The sequence below is a fragment of the Chiloscyllium plagiosum genome, chromosome 24 (assembly GCF_004010195.1).
Source record: "Chiloscyllium plagiosum isolate BGI_BamShark_2017 chromosome 24, ASM401019v2, whole genome shotgun sequence".
NCBI classification, from domain to species: Eukaryota; Metazoa; Chordata; class Chondrichthyes; order Orectolobiformes; family Hemiscylliidae; genus Chiloscyllium; species Chiloscyllium plagiosum.
The window spans coordinates 44,766,161-44,787,690 of NC_057733.1; positions in this window are offsets into that span (position 1 = coordinate 44,766,161).

Below are 21,530 nucleotides of genomic sequence, written 5' to 3' on the forward strand. Positions count from 1 at the left end.
GGAACTGTGAATGTATGAGTGTTTTGTTTGGCTGGGCTGAGTTATTACTATTTATTTGTTTGTTGTTAGGTATTTATTTAGTTAGTTAAATAGCTAGTTTAGGTTTTTTAAAAATTTTATACTTCTCTATATATGTTTATACATTCGTATAGGAGGGTGGGTTGGGGAATTAGTTTTTATTATTTGGGTTTAGTTTTGTACTATTTTTGTACTGTTTTGAATTGCATTGTTTTGTATTTGTTGTAATATTTAAAAATATATTTTTTCTTAATAAAAATATATTATAAAAAAAATCTCGAAATAATAGCTATTGTCAATAATGGTGACTATGAAACCACCATTGATTGTTATAAAGACCCATCTAGTTTACTAATATCTGCCATTTACAGGTGGGCAACACCTGGTGTCCTGCCAACAAACCCATGCATCATTACAGAATAAAGGAAAAGAAATTACAACATAATTGGGTAAGTGGCCCTGATATGCAAGATGGAAATGACCAGTGGAGAATTAGGCAGTTATTTTCTACTGCAGGTGTATATGCTCAGGTTGCGTGCATATAATTAAAGGTTAAATTATGAGTACCGGGAGCATAAATTTGCCTTGAGTGTAGAGGATTGCATGGTGATCTGATCAATATTTTTTAAATGTTGAATGAATTCCATAGGGTAGAAACAGTTATCAATCAAACAGGATCAATCAAGAACAAGGAACATAATGTTAAAGCTGGAACTAGAGCATTTAGACCATAAGACATAGGAATGGAAGTGAGGCCATTCGGCCCATGGAGTCCACTCCGTCACTAATCCTGGGTGATGGGCATTTCAGCTCCACTTACCCGCTACTCCCTGTAGCCCTTAATTCGTTACGAGATCAAGAATTTATCAATCTCTGCCTTGAAGGCATTCAATGTCCCAGCCTCCACTGCGCTCCGTGGCAATGAATTCCATGATCAGTTAAGAGGGAATTCAAGATTTGTTTTCTATGCAGGAACTAATAGAAATTTGGAGCATTCTCATCTGTGAATGTTAGGATGGGTGGAGCTTCAAAGAGTGAAAGAGAGATTTTATTATAGAGTTGCTACAGTGTGGGAACAGGCCATTCGGTTCATCAAGTCCACTTTGACCCTCCAAAGAGCATTTCCCCAGACCCACCCCTGTAATTCTCAAGGCTAATCCACCTAACTTATACATCCCTGGAAGTTATGGACAATTTAACATGGCCAATCTATCTAACCTGCACATCTTTGGACCATGGGAGGAAACCCACATAGATACAAGCAAACTCCACACAGTCATCCAAGGGTAGAATCGAACCCAGGTACCTGGTGCTGGGAGGCAGCAATGCTAACCACTGAGCCATCGTGCTGTCTCAAGTCCAGGTATCAAGGCGTATGGACCAAAAAAGGGCAAGTAAAACTGCATTGAAGCTCAGCCTTAATGTATTTGAATGGAGGAGTAGAATTGATGGATTGAATATTCAACTTCGGTTCCTTAATCTTCCTATTAGGAGCAGTATGAAGCTAGTTCACTGCTGCTTGACTTGCTATCTTCAATCCATGCTGCTGCATGTGCAATTGTTCTATTGGATGGAACTAGAGCCCCTCAGGCTTGTTTCAACTTTCTAAGGTGGACACACATGAGCACTGGTAGGAGACTGACTACCAATCAATAATGAGGTAGGTAGCACTGGTAGGAGACTGACTACCAATCAATAATGAGATTGATTCACGTGTTCAGTTCAGCTTTTGTACTGGACCAGCACAAGGTGAAAAAAAAATTCAGGCCTCAAGGAGGAATTCAATACAGAGTTGGCAGTTTCACAGTATTAAATCTTGTTCCATGGTATATTCTAGTTGTCATATCCTGGAAATAAGTCGTACTTTCAAATAAATAATTTTATCTCAATCGTTTTAAGAAATTATTTTTGTGATTTCCTACTTATGGTTAGCTTAATTCATTCATTGAAGTTCCTTCACTATATGCTGCTTTCCATTCCTGTGCAGTAGCAAGATTTCTTAAGAAGCCATCTGCTCTATGGTTGTCCCAAACTGGCAGTACTTACACATGAAATGGACAGTAGTAGCAGCAGTAATAACTTAACATAGAACATTACAGCGCAATACAGGCCCTTCAGCCCTCGAAGTTGCGGCAACCTGTGAAACCAATCTGAAGCCCATCTAACCTACACTGTTCTATTCTCGTCCATATGCTTATCCAATGACCATTTAAATGCCCTTAAAGTTGGTGAGTCTACTACTGTTGCAGGTAACTTAGAGTTAAACAACAAGATGTGACTGACAGAACAACCTGGTACAGATATTGCTCAGTTCTAACATATACGTTTATTAGATACTGTAGTTAAATATATTTACTCTGTGAGGGAAAGAAAGAAAATTGGGCTGTAATAAAATAAAATTCTCCAGTGATTTCAACACTAACTACGTATTCATTTCAATTTCCATAACATCAGTGTTAGTTGATGCTCAGGTGTCCTTTGGTCTAACAACCCTAACCGCACCAACTTTGAATCACTCAGGAACTGTTTCCTCTTTCCATTAGTAAAGGTACAAAGAAACAATTACCACGATGCAATTCCGCCCAATCAATCCCTTACATTTATCCACCCTGTTGTCATATTCCTTCAACTTTGTTCTTTCATTCCTCATCCCATGTTGACATAATTTCTGCCACCTCAGATTGGAATTCCACAATCTCAAAACATTCAAAGTGACGTTCCTTCTACCTGCCTCCTAAATCTCTCACAATCCATGTCCCTTGTTCTCAATCTCTGATCCACCAAAAACACACTGCTCTAAACTGATCCATCCTTTCATGATTTTTAAGCTTTTATCTCACCCAGTAATCTGACAGAGACAAATCTTTCAAGTCTTTCTTTGGAGTCTGTACTTCCTCTTGGCTGGTATTATTCTAATGAATCTGTTTTGCATTCTCTCTAAAGCCTCAGCAATTTTCTGAAAGGATGAAACCCAATTTTGCACGCTATGCCCTCATTCAGGTCTTGTTAAGGTTTTATGCAGGCTTACCATTACCTCTTGGCATTTATGCTCTATACTTCTCTTGATATAAAATTTAGAATTTAATTAGCTTTTTTTATAGCCACCTGAGGTGCTGTCTTTAATCTCTGCATTCAACCACAGCACCGAAGATACTTCCATTCAGAGTGTAATTACTGCTGTTCTTTGACCACAGTATATTACACTTGAATTTTATCTACCACTTTTTGCCCATTCCCCATGTTATTACTGTCCATTTGCAGTTTAGTTTGGTGTTGGAGCCAAACCCGATTCTGCTATGTACTCAGACCATCTCTTCTTATTTTTTAATTCCTTGAAAAAGAGTGATACTTAAAGATCTATAATTACTTACTTGGGCTATATTCAGTCAAAAAATTGCTGTCCTTGAACTCTCTCCTATTTGGTGTGGAGCAGATATTTAAGCAGGTCATTCATCACTCATCTCAACCTGCCTCTGCATACATTTGAGTCACAGTAATACATACATAATTTTGAGTATTTTATTTAATGAGAAATTCAGAATGAAGAAAGCAAATCCAACTTTAATGTGTTTCAGTGTTGAACATATGTTGTGTTTTTTTTCCAACCCAGAAGGTCCTTAAATAGTATTGCTTTAAGCATTACATCCGATAGGCGGGATGAAAAAAAATGCATTTGGCATCCGTTCGATGCTGAAACAGCACACTAGTCCTGCAGGTTGAAGCTTAATGTTTTAGTGTTAGATTTTGGCTAAAAGCCCAGTAGCAGCCATAGTTACTAAAAACCAATTAAATCTAAACTATTAACTTCATTTGTGGTGTGGAGCAATCCATTCCTCATCCACCTTGCCACAGGCAGGATTTCTGTACAGTTTCTCAATATCATCTCAGTAAGGACAGGGTACAGGAAGGTCTAGCTCCTGTCTTGACTCTTTTGTAGTCAGCATGTTGTTCCTTAGCAATGCCAGTTCCTTCTCCAGCATTGAACATTTTAAAGCATAATCCAAGAAATTATTTGACTATTTTAAAATTGAGCATTCCACCTTGCAGCTTCTACAAGAGACATTAAATATTAAACCTGTGGTGTGTAGCCTGTCCATTTTTATGCTGCCTCCTTCATATCATAATCTAAAAAACTCCTTCAAAATGCATATCTTTAAAGGGGAGCTTTCCCATGCTGGGAATGAAAGCACTGACCATTATTTTAACATTGATCTATTAAAATTTAATTTAATTCAGTTTCAAAGGACAGTCAAATCATTGCTATTCCATTGTGTGTGTGTGGGATCTGTTTTGCACTTCAAATATTCAATTTCAATTGCTTTCTCCAATTGAGTTCCAAGTTATTTGATAGACACCTGCCAGAGACATGGGCTGTGGGTGGGAAAGTGGGAATTGGCTATCATTACATATTAATCATTCCTAAAATTGGGGTGACAGGATCTATTTTGTGACAAGAAGTCTCACAACCCAAGCTGTGCCTGAGGAATGGGCCATATTGATGAAGGCAGCTTCCAAAAGGTTTATGGTGCCACTTGAAACAGAATTTAACCCATTGCATTGGTATTTGACGGAAATAACATCTGTTTCAAAACCCCTCCAGGAAATATGACAACCCTGAACAGGCAGTTGCTAGACCCACTTCATTCAATATTGCCTTGTCTGCATCTGGCAAGAAAGCGCTAGAGCAGTTATTGTCAGTGGACAATTTTTTTTAATGTTTATGCTGATGTGTTGCTGAGAAACAAAAGGAATGTCCTTCCGAATCTGGCTATAATGAACAAATACCAGCTAATGTTCAGTGACTCCCCCTCCACTCAAACTTCTGTTCTCCAGTTCTCCTCCTCCTGCAGAACTCAATCTGAGTTGCTAATGATATTGATTTGGACCTTGGCAAGTGACTGAGCTGTCTTTAGTGCAGCTGACCTCTAACCACTGTAATTACAATTTAACATCTTCCTCATTGGCTTCCTAAACACTGTATGTCAACCTTTAACTCTGCCAATCCTCTCCTATCCTGTCTTCCTAGCTCCCTTAATTTTCAGATCTTCATTCGCATTTGCAAATCATTACCTTGTTTGTTTTCATTCCTTCTCTACTACATTCCGCAGCCCAGATTCACAGCCTCCACTCTTCTGACTCCACTATTCCCTCTTATTCTATCCTAGTTTCACTGTCAATAACAGAACTTCCAGCCCTCTACTCCACAGTTTGAATTTCATTCCCTCCACTCCCCCCACAAACCCACAACCACCATTACCTTGCAAAGGCTTAGCAATTTTTAAAATCTTTCATTGTTACTACGATGCAAGGTATGTAAGTCTTTTGTCTCAAAGACTGACAGATCGTATTGAATAGCGTATCTTGTCTACTGTACCCACTGCTCACAGTGTGGTTTCTATATTGGGGAGACAAGGCACAGACCAGGCAACCGCTTGTTGCAGAACACCTACATTCTGTCTGCAAAAATGAACCTGAGCATCGAGTTGCCTGCCATTTCAACATACCACCATGTTCCCTGTCGAGAGTGTAGTGCTGGAAATTCCTGATGAAGAGCTTATGCCCGAAACGTTGATTCTCCTGCTCCTTGGATACTGCCTGACCAACTGTGCTTTTCCAACACTACACTCTTGACTCTGATCTCCAGCATCTGCAGTCCTCACTTTCTCCAGCCTGTTCCCTAGCCATCATCTCTGTCTCGGGCTTGCTGCAGTGCTCCAGCGAAGCTCATTGCAAGCTGGAAAAACAACACTTCAGTTTCCATTTGGGAACACTGCAATCTTCTGGATTCCCTATAAAGGTGAATAACTTTAGGGCCTGAGCACCTTTTCCTACGTCCTTGTCCCAACCCCCCCACACACCAGGCCTTGTCATTACTTGAGCTGCCAACACAAACTACCCCATTGTCAGCCACTAACGGCCTCCATTAGCAGCCACTCATATGCCAGGGCTGAGCTTTACCCACTACTTTGCCCCGTTATTTTTCTCTCCTGGCTCCAGCTCCACCTGTCAGAACTGTTCTGAAGAAGAGTCACTGGGACCTGAAACATTAACTCTGCTTTCTCCCCACAAATGCTGCCTTCGGTGATGATTTTTTCCAGCAATTTCTGATTTTGTTTCTGATTCCCAGCATTTGCAGTTCTTTGATTTTCTTTTTGTTCAATAAAATAGGTAACAGCTATCCACTGCTTTATTTCACAAGACAGTGACCAGGCAAATCAGAGTCAAGCTGTCTGGTTTAAAATTTAACCAAAGCCTGGCTGTTAACTGTCTATCTTCATTAATTAGTGCATTCTCAATATCAGCTAGTCTACCAATTCAAGTTGACTTGCCAATCAAACAGTGCTGTCCCTTCATGCAGTATAAATCATGGGTTTCTCCTTGAATTGGTAATCCCGTGACTTGTTCTGGCGAGTGCAAAACAAAAATGCTTTGATATCTCTGCCTTTTTTCAACAATTCTCAAGTTCTGTAACAATTACCAACAGCCATTTATCATTAAAAACCTATCCTTTTGATTACACCCTCAATCACTTCAAACTCATTCCTTCCTAATTGTTGCTGGGTGTTCAGTTATCGTTGGCCATCCCTGAAAAGAATTTAGGGCATTTCAACAATATTAGACCTGCTACTGGTCTATGTGGATTCCCCACCCACCATTTGATTAAAGGACCAATACTGTAAAAAAGAAATATGGTTTTGTCTTTTTTTCAAACAAGCAATGCCTCAGATCAGAAATGGATATGAATGCTTGTCCCACTCTACTCAGTTCCAATCTGAGCACATTATTGGAGAAGAGACTCCAGGGAGACTTGCCTGAATAACAGTCGCTGTATTTCATTAGTTACTGATTGTGTGGAGCAATCGTCGACATTTTATTGTTCCTGAAGGAGGCTGAGATGGCAAGGGGGGGGGGGGGTTGGAAGAGCATGAATCACACCTCGACTTCCTAGGTTGCTGTTTGTGAGGGGTATTGATGACAGTACTGGAGCTGGGAAAATACTCACCATCTTGGGCTGCAAATTGGCAGTCCGGGAGTTAAAGGACTGAGCAAATGCCCAAAGTTTACACAATATGAGGAACACAGTTGAAAATATGATAGTTCTGTAACTTCTCTACGTTTTAAATTACTTATTCCCAGAGATGCCTGTACGATCTGTCTCATGTATGCAGTCTACCTTGTAAATTGTAGAAAATGGCAGAAACACTGTAATGAAAATACTGGCAGATGTTGCATTAGACACAGCTACAGGTGTTATTAGTCTTTTCAGTTAAATAGATGTTTATTTATGCACTTTCACAAAGCAAAAAAGTGATGGATTCCCCTAGTGCCACCAGTTGTCCTTGTAGGATGATAAGCAACAAAAAAAAAACACCTTCAATGCAAGAAAACAACCGCACCATGAAGCAGCAATTTATAATTAAAATAAATGCCACAAAACCGAGAGAGGTGAAGATAATTGAAAAATATGGACAAAGAATGTTTTGGTTGGATCTAATCATTTTTGTTACAGAATATTCTATTTAATTATAATTCACAGCACCTTTACATAATTCTCATGTTTATGCATGTCACTAGCAGAAAATTGGTGCGTGGTTATTTATGTTTGTGAGCACTTTTGGAAAAGCCTAATCTTTTTGGATGGTAAAGTCATGAAAGAGCCTGGGATTCTTCAGGCTGAAATTACTGCATATGATTTCACTGTACACCAGTACCTTGTACTAGTTATCAGGATGCCTGCGCTCAACCTGTTCAGAGAATTTGGCTAGTCATAGATTTAGATCAAACAGATGTAGGATAGTGCTGCGGCATTGCTTGGATCAAAAGGAAGGCAACTTTACCCTGGGAAATCTCTGCACATTTCTTTCTTTCCATTTTCTCTCCCTTATATTAATAATTAATAATAATTAGTCTTTTACTAATTGGTTCATGGAATGTTGCCACCATTCAGGGAGTTAGCATTTGTCACACATTCCTGACAGCCCTCAAGCAGCGGGTGACAACAGCCTTTGTGAACCACTGTAGTCCCTGGGGTGGAAGTGCATCCACAATGTTGTTAGAAAGGTTGTTCCAGGATTTGATTCATTGACAATGACAGAACAGGTAAAGATGGCATATGGCTTGGAGGGGAACCTTTAGGTGGTGGTGTTCTTATGCAACTGTTGCCCTGGTCCTTCTAAATGATAGTAGTCCCGGGTTTGCAAGATACTGTTGAAGGGACCATAGTGAGGTGCTGCAGTGAGCTTGTACACGGTACACACTGTTATCACTGAGAATTGGTGATTGAGGGAGTGGTGGATAGGGTATCTTTTACATGGGCTGTTTGCTTCTGGATGGTTGAGTGTTGTACTGTTCCAGGCACGTGGAAGGTATCCCATCATCACATTTCTGACTTGCGTCTTGTAGATTGCGCACATTTTGGGGAGTCAGGAGGTGAGTTACTCAGCACAGAGTTCCCAGTTTCTGACCACTCTTGAAGCCATCATAAAGTTAACCTATTCAGTTTCTAGTCAATAGTAACTCTGAGAATGTTAATGCTGAGGACCAGTGATAACAATACCATTGAATGTCAAAGAGACATTATTTGACAGTTATTGAAAATGGTAATTTCCTGGCACTCATGTAGCACAAATGTATATTGAGTTATTGGTCCATATTTTGGTTCTACTATTTTCACCTTCCACAAAGGTAAACCTATCCAGTTGTATTTATTATAAATAACAACAGAAAATGCTAGAGAAACTCAATAGGTCTGGCAGCTTCTGTGGAGGAAGAATTCAAAATGACTCTTCTTCCCAATTTTTTGGTCTTGTAACGTTTACTCTGTTTCTCCACAGATTCTGCCAGACCTGCTGAGTTTCTTCAACATTTCCTATTTTACTTTCAGACTTTGAACTTTCACATTATTTTGTGTTTATTTCAGTTGAATGTATTGCTAGCCTCAGTCATCAACTTAGTGTGAATAAAATCATTGTAGGAAGCTAGTCACCATTACCAGCTATAGACATACTCCTAAACGAAAATGTCCTCACCCACAGAAGTGTTCAGTCTACCAAAGGTATCTCAGAATGAAATATACTTACCAGGTATATTGCTATAGAGAAATCTTCCCAGTGGCTCAGTGGTTAGCACTGCTGCCTCATAGCACCAGGGACTCGGATTCAATTCCATTTTCAGGTGACTGCCTGTGTGACATTTGCATGTTCTCCCCGTGTCTGCATGGGTTTCCTCCCACAGTCCAAACATATGCAGGTTAGATGGATCAGCCATGCTAAATTGCCCACAGTGTCTAGGGATATGCAGGCTAGGTGGATTAGCCATAGGAAATGTCGAGGGTAATATGCTCTGTGTAGGTTTGGTATGGGCTGAATGGCCTGCTTCCACACTGTAAGGATTAAGATTAACTTATCTCAGTACATGGAATCCTAAATTTAAGAATTGTGCAGAGTCTTTTTGGGTCCTGAGTTCAAAAGTATGAGTCTACAATTTGTAGATGATTGCTTAATGGTATTTTATGAGAAGAATTAATTCAGGATTCCATTATATTAAAGGTTACAATGTTATAAATTATAGAACAATTAAAATAGGCAATTTACCAAAAAATAAATATTGAAATAATAAATCTACCAGAAAAATATACAGCAACAAATCTACTTAGCAGTAACAATCCTGTAATAAATCCATTTAAAATATGCATGAAATTTTCAAACCCACTTAAAATGAGTGTGGAATATTCAAGCAAATAATGCATTGAAGAATACAATCAAAGTATAAATCGAGAATTTTTTGTTCCCGTCTCAGCTCAAGAGGAGATCTCTTTGAATGCCTCGACTTTCTATTGGTGTCAGAGAGTACAGGCCTCATCTGATGCTTTCTTAAAAGCAAGCTTTAATAAAAATCCCATTGCTCTGGAAAAGCACCTTTCATTGTTTTTTGTTCTGTTAAGCATTCTTTTGGATCAAGTCATGTCTGTGTCTGTTTTGCAATTTGCCTCAAGCTTCTAGTTTCAGAGCAAACAGCTCCAGGCCTTTCTGATGCAAAACCATTGATCATTTTGCTTTTGGTAAAGATTCAAATTCTTCATGACTTGTTTTCAATTCTTAACATTTCAAGTTCTTCATTAATTGGGTTCATTCCTTAACATTCCAACCTGAATATTGTCCAGCCTTCTTACGTAGTTGTATTGTTGATTTTCAGGGGGTTTATGATCACACTTAACTAATATAGGCAGTCACTGACTTGTAGCAATTTTCTGCTCATTTATTGTGTGTGTTAAGAAACAGCAGTTTAGGTATGATCATATGATACATTTCTTAATTAGGCAAAATAAAGTAAACAACCCATGGCAGATGAGAATGTTTCACTGTTCTGGAGAATGGAGGAGTATAGACTGCATCCTCCCACATGCCAAATGTGTTGCAGATTTTTGTGGCATTCTTTGCTGGCATTTGTCTTTGTTCTTCCCTTGTTCTTCCCACCTATCCAAATTGGTAAAGATTATTAGGGCTGGCTATCTCTACTCAGTAACTCAATTGTCTGAACCCTTTCAGCCAACAGTCATGAGACAGCTATCCATGATTTTGGGCAGCATGGTGGCACAGTGGTTAGCACTGCTACCTTACAGCACCAGGGAGCTGGGTTCAAGTCCAGCCTTGGGTGACTGTCTGTGTAGAGTTTGCACTTTCTCCCTGTGTCTGTATGGGTTTCCTTCCACAATCCAAAGATGTGGTGGGTAGGTGGATTGGCTGTGGTAAATTGCCTACAGTATCCAAGGATGTGGAGGTTCGCCATAGTAAATACAGGGTGATGGGAATAGAGTAGGGGTTTGGAATCTGGGTAGAATGGTCTTTGCAGACTCAAATGGCCTCTTTCTACACTGTAGGGGATTCTACGATTAGGGCAACCATTGTCCCCTGCCCACTTCCATTTTAAGGTTAGTTACCATTCCTTATAAGAATGGGATTGTTTTATGTTTGAAAACACTGCACTCAGAATAGGGTAGGACAGTGCCTGTTAAATCTTTTGTTAATGCTGGTACAAGGCTAGATACTACTGTAACACAGTTAGATGGGGTCTTATACTGCACAGGAAATGCTAAACATGGAACGCTATGGCTCAAGGAGAATCCGAATTTCCAAGAGTATTGTACTGCATACAGCACACCATTGCATGGAGTGTTATAAACGGTGCTGTGCAATTATGTACTATCACCACTTCTGACCTTATTACAGAGGGAAGATCAATGATGAAGCAAATGAAAATGACTGGGCGAGGACACAACCTTGAGGAATTCTTGCACTGATTTCCTAACAGTGAGTTGACTGGCCTCCAATAAGCACAGTTATTTTCCTTTATGTGGAATGGGGTATAAAATAGATAGCATCTGAGGAGCAGGAGAATTGACGTCTTGAGCATAAGCTCTTCATCAGGAATGAGGCTGTGGGGCAAGGGGGCTGAGAGATAACCGGGAGGGGGTGGTGCTGGGGGGGAAGGTAGCTGGGAATGTGATAGATGAAGGTGGAGGTAAAGAGGAGGGTGGAGCTGATAGGTGGGAAGGAAGATGACAGGAAGAACAGGTCAAGAGGGTGGTGTCAAGTTGGAGGGTTGGGTCTGGGATAAGATGGGCGGAGGGAAAATGAGGAAACTGGTGAAATCCACATTGATCCCATGTGGTTGGAGGGTCCCAAAGGTGGAATATGAGGCGTTCTTCCTCCAGGCCAACGGGTGGGAAGTGTACCTCCACACACATCATCTACTGCATCTGTTGCTACCGATGTGGTCTCCCCTACATTGGGGAGACAGGACACCTACTTATGGAACACTTCAGAGAACATCTTCAGGATACATGCACAAAACAACACAATCACCCCGTGGCCAAACACCTTAACTCACCCTCCCCCTGCCCAAGGACATGCAGGTCCTGGGCCTCCTCCATCACCATACCCTTACCATCCACCACCTGGAGGAAGAATGCCTCATCTTCCACTTTGGAACCCTCCAACCACATGGGATCAATGTGGATTTTCCTCATTTCCCCTCCCCCACATTATCCCAGTTCGAGCCTTCCAATTCAGCACCACGCTCTCGACCTGTCCCACCTGTCCATCTTCCTTCCCACCTATTCGCTCCACCCTCCTCTCTGACCTATCACCTTCACTCCCACCTTCATCTACCTATTGCATTCTCAGTTACCTTCCCCCCCAGACCCACCCCCTCCCATTTATCTCTCAGCCCTGGCCCACAAGCTTCATTCCTGATGAAGGGCTCTTGCCCGAAACGTCGATTCACCTGCTCCTCGGATGCTGCCTGACCTGCTGTGCTTTTCCAGCGCCACATTCTCGACTCTGATCTCCAGCATCTGCAGTCCTCACTTTCTCCCTCCAAAATAGATATGTTGTGCTAAAACTATACAAGGCATGAGTTAAACCACACCTTGCACAAAGCAAATTGCTTTCTTTGCTGAATCTCAGGAAAGCTGTACCTACACTGGAAGCAGTTCAGACAAGATTCACTAGGTTTGTTTTGGGAATGGAGGGATTTTCCTGTGAGGAGATGATGTGTAGGTTGGGCCTCTGGCTCATATGAATAAGCGGTGACCTAACTGAAATTTATAATGATCCTTAAGGGACTTCACTGGGTCAATGCTGGAAGATTGTTTCCCCTTGAGGGCATTGTCTCAGAATAGAAAGCTGCCCATTTAAGACAGAGATGGGGAATAATTACATCTCTAAGAAGATGCTGTATGTGTAGAATTCTTTATCATGAAGGGTTGTAGAGAATGTGTTCTTAAGTTTATTTAAGGCTGTTATAAGTCAGTAACAGAATCAGGATTATGAAGAAAAGGCAGGAAAGTGATATTGAGGATTATCAGAGCAGCCATGACCTCATTGAATGGCAGATCAGTTGAGATGAGCTGATTGGCCTTTTTCTGCTGCTATGTCATATGATTGTAAGTATGAAGTGTGCCTTCAATGAGCGGAGAGATTTCCCATTGACTTGCCAGTACTCCCTGATGCCACACTTAGTTAACCGTTGCCTTTATGCCGAGAGCAGCCATTACATCAGTCAGTAACCTTCTTACAGAATTAAATCCATTCTACTCTACGTCTACTCTACATCTACTCTATCTCTCTCTCTCTCACACACACACACATATTTTAGAAACACAATTGCAGGCAGAGCAAAGTATTCAATGTAATTATCTACAATTAGTAATGATTAAACAGACACATTTCAGATTTTTCTCTGAAGCCTAGAATTGATTGAAACTGAGAATTTCTGCAGAATTGAAATAGTATTTTTAAAAACGAAGTTATTGCTATTGGAGAACTTCCTAGTTTTTTTCAACTCGGACACGTTCTGTATTACCATAGCATAAATTGAGATGTTTCCCTCCCACTGAGAATGAAAATTAAGTTCTCCATAAATACAGAACTTGTCAGAATAGCAGCAGTTTCTCAGTGCCCTTATCTTGGTAAGAAGCACTCAATTTACTTGAAATTGGATTGTCAGAAAAATGTAATACTATTGGAACTCATAAATACAAAAGCAGCAATCAACAATTAGAAAATAAACATATTCATGCACGTCCAAGGCAAAATCAGCAAGAAATTATAATTATGTCTACAAACCATATGTCGATAAATACTGAAAATGCTACTCATATACGTTCAAAATATAGAAAATGCTTTTTTTTATATCAATTCAGCCCTGACCAGTCTGAATTAAGAAAATACTCAAACTTTGGGATTAGACATTGCACATAAATCACTTCATGTTCCCTGATCAATCATAAAGTTGGAAATCCGCATCTTTGTAACATAGCCATTAAGTCTTCTGCATTAACAGAGCTGTACAGCACAAGGGAAATTTAAAATAAACAGTGATTGCTGAGTCTACTCAGATTTAATGGCAGGGTGAAGCCTAGTTCTGACTTAACTGTTCTATGTTCACTCCCATTAGATGTCCTGTCATCTTCTATTTATAAAGTGCCCATCCTTATGCAAGAATATAGTTGACCTCCGAGAAAGATACAAGATCACAGACTTGACTGCATTCTTTGCAACACTTTGGATGAAACAAACACAAAACAGTGACTCTAACAGGTGTGTTTTTCAACAAGTAGACAATAGACAATAGACAATAGGTGCAGGAGTAGGCCATTCAGCCCTTCGAGCCTGCACCGCCATTCAATATGATCATGGCTGATCATTTCTAATCAGTATCCTGTTCCTGCCTTATCTCCATAACCCTTGATTCCACTATCTTGGAGAGCTCTATCCAACTCTTTCTTAAATGAATCCAGAGACTGGGCCTCCACTGCCCTCTGGAGCAGAGCATTCCACACAGACACCACTCTCTGGGTGAAGAAGTTTTTCCTCATCTCTGTCCTAAATGGTCTACCCCGTATTTTTAAGCTGTGTCTTCTGGTTCGGCACTCACCCATCAGCGGAAACATGTTTCCTGCTGCCAGAGTGTCCAATCCTTTCATAATCTTATACGTCTCAAAGTATTCCAGGTTTTTCTAGAGATTCTGAAATTAGTTTCCAAAACTGGAGATACGTGCAACTACTTTACCTTGCTAATAGCAACTCCAAAATATTTGTGTTACTCACAGTTTTATTAATCTCCTTCAATGAGTTTATCTTCCTTTTCTCTAATACTTCAGTGTGTTCAACAACATTGATACAAGAGGGAGACTGAGATCAGTGAACTGGTTTAAGTTACATTGTCACAGTGGAATAAATCTGAATGTACAATGAATATAAATGCCCTATTACTTCTGAAAACTAAAAATGTTGTCATTTGAATCCAAATCCCATCCAGCAGGAATGGGAAACAATATTTCAATGTGCAGTACTACAATTCCTGCTAAGCACCACAGGTAAAGTCCATAGGCCAGAGGTTTTTATCATCCATACTTACTAATGGTATTCTATCCAGTACTCAGGGGCATGCATTCAAGGTGAGAGGGGAAAGAATACAGGGATTTGGACCAAGGGCAGGCTGAAGGCATTAGTTTAATTTGGCGTCACATTTGGCACAACATTGTGAGCCGAAGGACCCATTCCTGTGCTGTTCAGTCCTATGTTCTACCCATTGACTAGACCTTAATGAGCTACCAAAGTAACCTTTTAGCTGCAACAAAATTTTAAATGGGTATTACATTATCTGTAACAATAAGGGCGGAGGAGCTGGTTTCTAATCTATCAGTCTGAGTGGGAAAGGTAAAACTACAATCATGGAATCCCCTCCATAACTACCCTATGGATCCACCTACACCAAGTGACAATAGCAATTCAGGAAGGCAACTCACCTTCTTCAGGGCAACTAGGAATGGGCAATAAATACTGAGCCAGCCAATGACAGCCAGAAGTGAATATAAAAAAGAGAAAGCAGAAAGAGTTTGAGGAAGGAAAGGAAGAGTGTGAGTAATTAAAAGTAGAGAAGTAGTGGAAGAACACAAGGGAATTCTTTTAAGTTAGGAAGTCTACATGAAAGGCCAATTCTCCATATGCAAGATAGCAACAAAGTCAGAAAGAGTAGAAGAGGATTTGTAGTAACAGCAGCAAGGTGGTGACAGATTCAAAGGGCTCCATCTTAAAAATTTTAATCAAAGAAAGAGGCTTGTTTCATGACCTCAGGATTCCTCAAAGCACTTTGTAGCTGACTGAGTAATTCTGAATTGTGGTCACTGCTGCATAAAATGTACCAGTCAATTTACACAAATCATCCTCCTACAAATAGCTCAGCCTGTATTGACTCAACAATGTAACATTAAAAATGAAAGGAAACTCGGGATTTAGTCACATCAAGTCAAATACCAGAGAGATGCTGCTTTGCATCTATAATTATCTTACAAAAACAATCTTGTGTTGAGTGAGCCACCTTGTTTTTACCCTGTTGACTGGCTCCGAGTAAAACAGTCATAAGCAGTTAGATTTTGCGGCCAGTCCATTGGGGCCCCTTTCATCTCTATGTGACCAAGCTCTAGCACTCACACTCTGATTTTAACATCTCCCTGGAATCACAAACGGATTTTGCAAATTAATGACATGCTCACCCAGGTTTTGCCAAAGTCTGTCGCATTCTACCAAAGCCCAGCACTGCTATTGGTCCAGTGAAAGCACATCACCCTAGCTATGGTTACACCTTGCAAACTGCCACTGGTGTGGTATGCTGGAAACCAAAACCCGATATACGCAGAGTCACAACTGTCAAGATGCAATGAAGCTACCGCAACTCTCAATTCCCCAAGATTTACTGTATAACCTGGGATAAAAGGTTTATTCAGTACAATTTTTAAAAACTATTTATTGTGACACTCTTTAGAAGAACAGTAAAACAACTGGATTTTTAATTTATATAACTTTTAAAGCACACACACAAAGAAAATAAACACAAATATTACAGATGAAAAAAAAATCAGAGGAACACAGTTCTATATCACCAGTGCAAAACTGCAAAATTAGATCACTTGGTTCCACAATTCTTTTGCTGTTTTGTTGATGCTTTCATGGTATCTGTGATGAACAGTCTTTAGAACACTATAATAGAAACAGAAAGGGCTGGCGAAAATCAGCAGGTCGGGCAGCCCTGTAGAGAGAGTTAACATTTCGGGTCAGATGTGACTCTTCAGATTCCCCTTTAGCCTTTACTCTGCTGGTTGCTTGGTTTGAACTGAGGGCTTTCTTTTTCCTGTGAACTTCAGTATTCTCCTTTGAGAAATCTGAATGTGGTTTCTCCGCACTATTTCAGAAGACAGTTGTAACAGACAATCTTTTCAGAACAAGGGAACAAGAGAGAAAGGTGTGTGAAGTTGCAAACTTCTGTTGTTTTCGAATATTTCTGTTTTCATTCTCCCTCACAGGCTTCATGTTGCAATATGATCAGTCCAATCAAAATTTTGCTATGATGCTGAGCCCTCCTGAACCCACAACAACTGGTGCCAATTGAAAAGCCAATCAAAAGACTGTCTCTGGGCAGAATTTCCCTGAACATCCAATGTTGATGCTGCTTTGCCTGGGCATAGTGTCCCCAAACGTAGCTTGTCTACATATGCATAGGTTATCTCCACTTGCTTTGCAAAATGAAAACAGCCTTTTTTTTCCCCTTTATTTAATGTAGTGTCAAATTTTCTCATTTTCAAACTGTAGTCCAAAAAGCAAAAAAAAAGATATGGTCTCTTAAAGTCATCTTGCTCTATATCTTCTGCTTTCAAAACAAGAGATTTTAATCAAATATGTTGGGAGATGAATGTTTATAAGATAAATGGTTTTTAGTTTATTTTGCAAAATATTGGAGAGTCCGTCTATTTGATCCCTAAAGCACTAACCAGCAAACTGTTTGTAGAATTTGACTGACTCAAACATCGTTAATCAGTAGCCTTGATGTTATTATTTACAGGCATAAAATTTTCATTGTTATAGTACTGTATCTCCTCTGACTCACTGTAACCAATGACACATAGTACATTAAGTCTTGTGCACTTCCAGTAAATGACACATATGCCTTCTGTCTCAGTTCTCCAGCTGTACAATTCTCATCATAGTTTGTTGGTTTACTGGTAACTCATGACATTATAAAATCCAACATAGCACCTGGAGAATTGTTTATAATTTAGATCCCCTTACCTGAGGTGTGATGTAACTGCATTGGAGTCAGTTCAGAAGAGATTCTCTCGATTGACTGTATCAGTGCCACCTCGTGCTCCCACGAGAAGGTTTAACAATTCATCAACTTTGCCAACACCTTCCACCCCAACCTCAAATTCACCTGGACCATCTTGGACACTTCCCTCCCCTTCCTGGATCTCTCCATCACTGTCTCCAACAACTGAATAACCACAGACATCTATTACAAGCCCACCGACTCCCACAGCTACCTAGACTACATCTTCTCTCACCCTACCTCCTGTAAAAATGCCATCCTTTATTCTCAATCCCCAGGATGACCACTTCCACCTCAGAAAGTCCCAGATGGCCTCCTTCTTCCAAGATGGCAACTTCCCTTCCAGTGTGGTTAACGATGCCCTCCAATGCAACTCCTCCGCCTGTCGCCCTTGAACCCCACCCCTCCCATCGCAACCAGGACAGAATCCCCCGGTCCTCGCCTTCCACCCCCCAACCTCTGCATACATTGCATCATCGTATGCCACTTTCATCACGTCCAAACAGACCCCACCACCAGAGATATATTTCCCTCCCCACCCTTATCAGCATTCCAGAGAGACTCCCTTGTCAGGTGCACCCCCTTCACCAGTCCACACTCCACTCCTGACACCTTTCCCTGCCACCACAGGAAGTGCAAAATCTGCGCCCACACCACTCCCCTTACTTCCGTCCAAGGCCCCAAGGGATCTTTCCACATCTGTCAGCAATTTACTTATAACTCTACCAATGTCATCTACTGCATCCATTGCACCCGATGTGGTCTCCTGTACATCGGGAAGACAGGACGCCTTCTTGCGGAACGTTTCCGTGAACATCTCTGGGACACCTGTACCCACCATCCCCACTTCCCCGTGGCTGAACACTTCAATTCCCCTCCCACTCCGTCAAGGCCATGCAGGTCCTGGGCCTCCTCCACTGCCAAACCGTTACCACCTGACGCCTGGAGAAAGAACGCCTCATATTCCACCTTTAGACCCTGCAACCATACAGGATAAACGTGGATTTCAACAGCTTCATCATTCCCCCCCTGCAAATCAGCACCACCCTCCTGACCTGTCCATCACTCCCTCTCTTACCTATCACCTCCTTTACCTTCATCCACCTATCGCTTTCTCAGCTACCTTTCTGGAGAAAGTGAGGGCTGCAGATGCTGGAGATCAGAGCTGAAAATGTGTTGCTGGAAAAGCGCAGCAGGTCAGGCAGCATCCAAGGAACAGGAGAATCGACGTTTCGGGCATAAGCCCTTCATCGATTCTCCTGTTCCTTGGATGCTGCCTGAGCTGCTGCGCTTTTCCAGCAACACATTTTCAGCTCAGCTACCTTTCCCCAAACCACCCCTCCCATTTTACTCTCAGACCCCCAGCCCACAAGCCTCATTCCTGATGAAAGGCTTATGCCCAAAATGTCGATTCTCCCGCTGCCTGACCGGCTGTGCTTTCCCAGCACCACCCTCTCAACTCTAGAGATGAGGGGTTTGTGTTTTGAGGAGAGATTGAGCAGTTTAGGCCTACAGTCTCTTGAGTTTAGAAGAATGAGGGGAGATCTAACTGAGGTGCATAAGATGATTAAGGGGATTGAGAAAGTAGACATACAGAGGAGGTTTCCACATATGAGACAATCTTGAATGAAAGGTTTCAAAAGTATAAAGAGTAGCAGATTTAAAATAGAGATGAAAAGAAATTACATCTCTCAAAAGGTCATGAGTCTGTGGAGTCACGGAGTGTGGGGCATGCTGGGACATTGAGTAAATTTAAGGAAGAGATGGGCAGATTTTTAATTAGGAAGAGGTTGAAGGGTTATAGGGAATGGGCAGGAAAGCGGAGTCGATGCTGAGACACGATCCTATTAAATGGCGGTGTAGGCTCAAGAGGCCGAACGGTCTCCTCCTGCTCCTAGTTCTTGTGTTCTTTGCCTCACTGTCAATGTGACAGGAAATCTGCCAGCAAATTGTGAATCTGTAGCACCCTGCACACTACAGAGCCAAATGTCACACTTCATTCCAGATGAGACAAGACAGACATGTCACCAGTTCTGTTTTCAAACTTGAAACTTGCAGGTAATCTACTGTTTGCTAATTAATCCTCATAAAAATGCAAAGAGCTAGTCATCTGATTATCTCAAGACGTACTTGTGTGTGGGCTTTTATTTGCAACTAAACATCACAAACATGCTCTTGACCCTAAACAGTCCAGTCTACAAAAATTCCAGTAATGCTCATTCAAAGCTAACTGATTGGCTTTCTTCTCTGGGGAGATAACAGTTATGGTATTGTCATGTAAACATTCTGACAAAATGCAGAGAGAACTTGGTGGGCGGCACGGTGGCACAGTGGTTAGCACTGCTGCCTCACAGCGCCAGAGACCTGGGTTCAATTCCCGCCTCAGGCGACTGACTGTGTGGAGTTTGCACGTTCTCCCCGTGTCTGCGTGGGTTTCCTCCGGGTGCTCCGGTTTCCTCCCACAGTCCAAAAATGTGCAGGTCAGGTGAATTGGCCATGCTAAATTGCCCATAGTGTTAGGTAGGGGGTAAATGTAGGGGTATGGGTGGGTTTCGCTTCGGCGGGTCGGTGTGGACTTGTTGGGCCGATAGGCCTGTTTCCACACTGTAAGTAATCTAATCTAACTTCCACCTGTATAACAATTCTTACATTTTTGAAAATTCCTTCAGGAGATATGGGTTTCGATGGTTAGTACAGTCTTTACTGTCCATTCCTAATTGCCCTAGATGGTAACGTTACGCCACCTTTTGAACCATTGTAGTGCCAGTCATGTAAGGACACGCACCATGGAGGGATTTTGACACATTAATGTGAAGGAGTATCAACATATTTCCAAGTTAAGAGAGTGATGCTGGAAAAGCACAGCAGGTCAGGCAGCATCCAAGGAGCAGGAGAATCGACATTTTGGGCATAAGCCCTTCATCACGTTGACTCTCCTGCTCCTCGAATGCTGCCTGACCTGGTGTGCTTTTCCAGCACCACACTCTCGACTCTGATCTCCAGCATCTGCAGTCCTCAATTTCTCCAATATATTTCCATGCTGAGTGGTTTGGAGGGCAACTTACAGGTAGTGATTCCTTTGCATCTGCCTCCCTTGTCCTTCTAGATGATGTGGAGATACCAATCTTGGACTGGAGTGGACAAGGTCAGAAATCAGATGACACCAGGTTATAGTCCAATGAGTTTACTTGAAAGCTTTCAGAGTGCTGTCTCTTGATGGTAGAGGTCCCTTGATGTGGGCGGCATGGTGGCACAGTGGTTAGCACTGCTGCCTCACAGCGCCGGAGACCCGGGTTCAATTCCCGCCTCAGGCGACTGACTGTGTGGAGTTTGCACGTTCTCCCCGTGTCTGCGTGGGTTTCCTCCGGGTGCTCCGGTTTCCTCCCACAATCCAAAGATGTGCAGGTCAGGTGAATTGGCCATGCTAAATTGCCCGTAGTGTTAGGTAAGGGGTAAATGTAGGGTAAATGTAGGGTTGCGCTTCGGCGGGTCGGTGTGGACTTGTTGGGTCGAAGGGCCTGTTTCCACACTGTAATATAATGTAAAATGTAGGTCCCAGATTTGGAATATTACAAAGAGCTTCTTGGCTAATGAAGTATTTTTGAAGTGTTGTAACAGTGGGAACTGCATTAGTCAACTAATGCACAGTAAGGTCTTATGAAAAGCAATAAAGACATACAGGTGCTAACTGATGTTCGTTGTGGAATTAGACCTGGATGTCTCTCCAGCTCTTCTTCATGAAAACTCTTACATCTAGCTAGGTGGGCAGATACAGAATCTAGTTTAGCATCATCTACTGGAGGCAGCATCTCTAAACCTGAGGCACTGTGTTAAAGTATCAGCCT